Source organism: Chrysochloris asiatica, unplaced genomic scaffold, assembly GCF_000296735.1.
Source record: "Chrysochloris asiatica unplaced genomic scaffold, ChrAsi1.0 scaffold00270, whole genome shotgun sequence".
In the NCBI taxonomy this organism is placed as follows: Eukaryota; Metazoa; Chordata; class Mammalia; order Afrosoricida; family Chrysochloridae; genus Chrysochloris; species Chrysochloris asiatica.
Window position 1 is genome coordinate 657921 of NW_006408788.1, and position 5803 is coordinate 663723.

A 5803-nucleotide genomic window follows, 5' to 3' on the forward strand; every position below is an offset into this window, starting at 1 on the left:
GCATGCTATTTGGCCAGTGTGCTGGACTGGATTACTCCTGACAATGGATTGGCAAAGCCCTTGACACATCCCTGTAAAGGGTTAGTGGGTCTGCATGGTGACAGGGTCCCCTTTTGTGATGTCTTCTATGACTTGTAAACTGTTGTATACATAGTTACTTTTCTAAAGGGCGTTGTCAGGTTTCCATCAATTTCCATGTTGTTGTTGTTGTTGTCAGGTGCCATTGACTCGGAACCGACTCATAGCGACTCCATGCACAGCAGAACGAAACAATGTTTGATCCTGGGCCAACCTCACTACTGTTGTCACACCTGAGTCCATCAATGATGCCACCTGGCCGATACATCTCGTTGGGGGTCTACCTCTTTTTCTCCGAACCTCCATCTTACCAAGCATGACATCCTTCTCCAGCGACTATCCCCTCCTGACAATATGTCCAAAGTATGAGAGACAAAGCTTACCCATCCTGGCATCCAAGGAGCACTCTGGCTGCACTACTGCCAAAACAGATCTATTGGTTCTTTTGGCAGTCCATGGCACTTTTAGTATTCTCCTCCAACACCACAATTCAAAGGCATCAATTCTTCTATGATCTTTCTTATTCACTGTCCAGCTGTTGCATCCATATGAGGTTATTGAAAATACCATGGCTTGGGTCAGGCACACCTTAGTCCTCAAGCACCTTAGTCCATAGCAGAGACCAAAAACCTAAGGGACTATGTCAACCCTGTTACCACTGCCACAGGCCACATACACTTCCTGGTACCAGGTGACATACAATTTGCATTCTTAACCTACAACGATGACTCCAAAGGTCTGTACTGTTGTGCTGGTATGTTTGCCTCATTAAAGAACTACTGTAGCTTGAGGGTCCATTCCCAAATATTCCCTTTCTTTACTAGATGATACACTGAGTGCAAAATCTGGGCTATAGGTGGGCTATGAAGGGCCTCCAATACCCTAACATCCCTAGGAACATTTGCAATTCTTTCACCTTGGTAGGGTAGGGATATGCTTTACCTTTGTCAGTTATGGCTTCAGGAACCACCTTTGACTTACCTGTCCATACAGCAACCAAGAATTTGGCAAGGAGGCCCTGTAGTTTGGTCTCGTTGACAGCCCATCCTCTAGAACTCAAGTGTGACACTAATTGTGACACTGCTTGTTGGAGCAAGGAAAGAGAATCACAAGTTAGCATGACATCATCCATGTAGTGGAAGAGTTGGCTATGGATGAACTTATGCTGTCTTTCTAGGTCCTAGACAACTGGCCCATGGCACACTGTGGAGAAACCATTGTAGAAGAGTGGTGAAGGTCCAGGGTTCCCTGTGCCTTTCAAAAGCAAACTATTTTTTGCTTTCAGAAGTGATGGAAATGCTAAAGAAAGGTCAAGTACAGGGTGATAGTTACCCAATTCTCCTTGATATCACTGAGAAGAGAGGCAGTATCGGGTACAGCTTCACGAAGAGGGGGTACCACCTAGTTGAGTTCACATTAGTCTTCCATCATATATCATGATGCATTTGGCTTCTGCAGTGGACATGCTGAACTGTTGAATAGAGTATGAGTGGACCTAAAAATCCCCACCCAGGCAAGTTTGGCTACTGTAGCTCTAATCTCTCTGTGTCCTCCATGTAGGCTATATGCTGAGGGTGAACTAGGAGCAGTGGGCTTGAGAATCTGTTCCTTTGGTAAATTGCTGCTCTGAGAAGAGGTTCTGCCACAATTTAACTGGTATTGCATTAGATTATTTGTCACTTTTGTCGTCGGAGATCACAGCAGCAAGCAACTCAATTACAATTCCTTCCTGGTGACTTGAACCAGGCCCTTTTTTGGTCGCTGCTTTAGTGGCCTGCTCCATTCCCCCTTGCATCCCATTGTCTCAGATGTTTCACTTGTATAGCTTCTCTGGGTCCCTCAGGTCTGCTACAGCCTGAGCAGTCCTAAATACCATCTGTCCCACCATGGGGTTTAGTGTACAAACCAGTACTCATTCCATTGCGTAAGGAGCTGATTGTAAGATAACAACTTTCATGAATTCATCAATAATGCTCCACATACACGGCATGCTTCATTCCCAATTCTCTATTTCCTGTAATTCTTCCATAGCCCACCAATGTCTCAGGGAGGTGGAAATATCCCCTTACACCTTACATTTGAATCAAGATTAGAAACAAATTGAAAACAAAACTACAAAGGGACTTCAAAATGTTTGTGGGAAAGTCCCATGATTATTTAATTTCATTTTTTCACAAATTTTTTGAAGTCATCTTATAGTTATGGCCATTTTATTATTACAAAGATACTTTGTGGGAAGCATTTTCCCTGGAGATTCCTGGAAATATGTCTCAGTGTTATTAAGAAAGTATGTATAAAAGCATCCCAGTAAGGTTAATAAATATGTGGAAAAGTAAAAAACCAGCTACTGGGTTACTGGGACCTTCAAAATCATATGTAGAGATTGTTGTGGTTCAATAGTGAAGAATTGCTATCAGGACTGATTGTGAATGTTGCAAATGGACAGGTAGACGCTTTGTAATAAAAAACAGGGAGGGGTTGATCTCGCAGCCCAGGAGTGGAGGATCCTGGGACCATCAAAGGCGAAAAGCGGAGTGTGGGACCCTATCCAAAGAAGCAGCAATGCCAGAGATGGAGGCAGAGATGATGACATGGAGAGATGGAGTGGCTGGGGACTCTGGGCTCAGGTAGGGAGAGGGGCTGTGTGCTGGTGGCCAGGGGGCTGGTTTGCAGGTTATACCCTTTGGTTGTTTGAATGGTTATATATTACTCTATTGCTGAGTACTTTGGTGCATATCCAAAAAAAAAACAAAACTAAGAAACAACCAGAGGGATTGAAGCAAATGCTGTTGAATGATGATGCATGGAGGGGACTGAAATCATTACAACAAAACAAAATATGATAGAATGAATGTAAAGCTGATGCTCTCCCATGTAAACTATAACTCAATCCACCATAAAAATTTATATAAGTAGGGACATATACAATTTTATCTATGTCCAAATAAATCATTCTTAAAATAAAAAAAATAAAAAAATCATGAATAGCCATCTAAAGAGCAACTATTGGTCTTTCCATTTGTGGAAGAAAGAAGAGTGATGGGAATTGAAGAGGCTTAGAATCAATTAGTCCAATGGACCAAGGGAACATGTGAACATCAGTCTCCATGACTGTGAATCTGGAAGAGCAAGATGGTGTACAGCCGCTACTACCAACTGCTCTAAAGGAGTCACAGCTTCACCTTTTGATATTTTTGTTTAGTAAAGATTTCTATTGGAGTCCTGGTGTAGTGCTGTAAGATAAGCACTGGACCACAAGGTCAGTGGTTCAAACTCACCTGCCACTCCTGTGAAATCCTATACAGGGTAACTATGAATCAGAACTGACTCAATGGCACTTAACAGCAATAACAATAACAATATTATTTCCTAGCAGTGATTTTGGACTTATCCCATATAGTACACTGGCTAATTAGGAGCCACAATCAATACTCATGGAAGCAGCAGTCAAGAAAACAAATGATGTTTTTCATTGGGCAAATCTGCCACAAAAGACCTCTTTGCAATGTTCAAAAATAAAGCTATCACCTTGAGGATTAAGGTGTGCCTAACTTAAGTCATGATCTTTCCAAGTGCCTCATAGGCATGTGAAACCTAGACACTGAATAACGAAGATAATACTTTGTCTCAGGCACTCAGGACACTCAGGAGGGACGAGTCCCCGGGGAACGACATCATTCTTTATAAAAAAGCAAGTCAGGACAGAAGACATTCAGTAAAATTGACAGGTGATAAGAAGTGAGGGTTGATGCACAAGAACACCCAAACTTGCAGATAGTACCCATTTGACCTAGCCTCAATGACTTGATGATCAGAACTTGACTAGAGTAAGATTAAAAAAACAAACAAACAAATAATTTTTGATAAAGCAAGTGTAAATTGCTACAATTTTATGAACTTGATCTATACTTATGGATGTAGTCGCTCAAAATACCAATAGGGAGGGAAGCAGTCTTCACATTAAGTAGCTATCCTATCCCTTCAGTGTACAGGTACATAGGAACAGGCAATTTAGACATTGCCTACCTAAAATGAGGGGGTGATAAAAGCACAAAGTGACTGGCTTACACGTTTTCAAGAGGGAGTTTAGTTTAAGAGTGTGAAGGGAAAGGTAGAGACTCTAATGAATACTTTTCATCTTGTCTAGACAGGTCTGGTGAAAAGAGATGAGGATAAGATTCTTATGATTCAATAGTGAGTAATTGTTATTGTGACTAACTATGACTGTCACAACTGTAAAGGTAGAAATTTTGTAACAAAAAGGGCATAGTTGTTGATCTTTGAGTCCAGGAGCAGAGAACCATGGGACCATCAAGGGAGACGAGCAGGAGCAGAATGTGGGACCCTATCCACAGAATCAGTGATACCAGAGATGGAGGCAGGGATGAGGACATGAAAAGAGAGAGCAACTGAGGACTCTAGACTCCAGGAAAGATAAAGACTGAGTGCTGGTGGCCAGGAGGCAGGCTAGCAGAATGTGTCCTTTGGTTGTTTAAATTATTATATGTTCCTGAGTAGTTTTGTGTGTTGTTGTTAGGTGCCATCAAGTCGGTACCGACTCATAGTGACCCTACGCACAACAGAAAGAAACACTGCCTGATCCTGGGCCAACCTCACAGTTGTTGCCACACTTGAGTTGTGTATACCCCAAAACAAAACAAAACAGAGGAAATAGTAGCAAATACTGTTGAATGGTGATGCATCGAGGAGATTGTAATCCTTGCAATGAAACTGAGTGTAAAAGCGATGTTCTCCCATGGAAACTATCACTCAATTCACAATAAAAACTTAATAAATAAATAAAATAAAATGGATTGACACAGTGGCTGCAGAAATGGGCTGAAACATAGCTGCAATTGAGCGGGTGCCTCAGGACCTGGCAGTGTTTCATTCTGTTGCCCATTGAGTCTGTATGAGCCAGAAACTATTCAGTGGTACAGAACAACAATCATGGCTAATTAAAATATAAATATTTAGAAGTTCAAAGAGAAAGAGGTGAAAAGATAATAACATTGGTAATGAATTATACTCTAAAAAGTAACATATAATAATCTTCATTTCAGAATAGTCTTTAGGATTTTGTAATGCTTTCAAGTTCATTTCAAACATACTTTCCATTATAAAGCTTCAAGAAAAAGGTTTTTTTATTCTTTTCCTCACAGTTCTTGTTTCATTTTGATTGTAAACAAATAGTAATGAGAAGAATCACTCGGGGGAAAAATAAAATTATAAATCTAATCTTCAGCTTCTCTTTTGAATCTTTGCCATTCAAAAACGATGTCCCAGTTTTGCTATTCAATGAGAGAATGAAGTTATTCAAGGTTAATGCAAGGAGGAGTCATTGTGATTGATTTGTTATAGTTACAAATGGTGCCATTTGTTAACCTGTTCTTCGTACCTAATGTCAAAGAGAGAACTATGTAGAGAGAAGGTGTGTGCTTCCCACAGGTGACTAACGGAAAGCACACCACATATTGTCATAGCCAAGGCCATTTTGTCTGTGCTCTCATGATTGGGAACAGCATTATGAACTTGGGTATCTCAGTGGCTGTGGAACTGAAAATATTGCCAACAGAAAGTTTTGAACTATTTGTTTCATTAAAATCCTATAAGGGAGCAGAACAAACAAGATGGCGGATCGGGTGGACGTATAGCAGAGAGCTCCGCCAACAACAACACAGAATACCTGACCAAGCAGGCTCAGGGGATGGTCCCAGAACTCTGA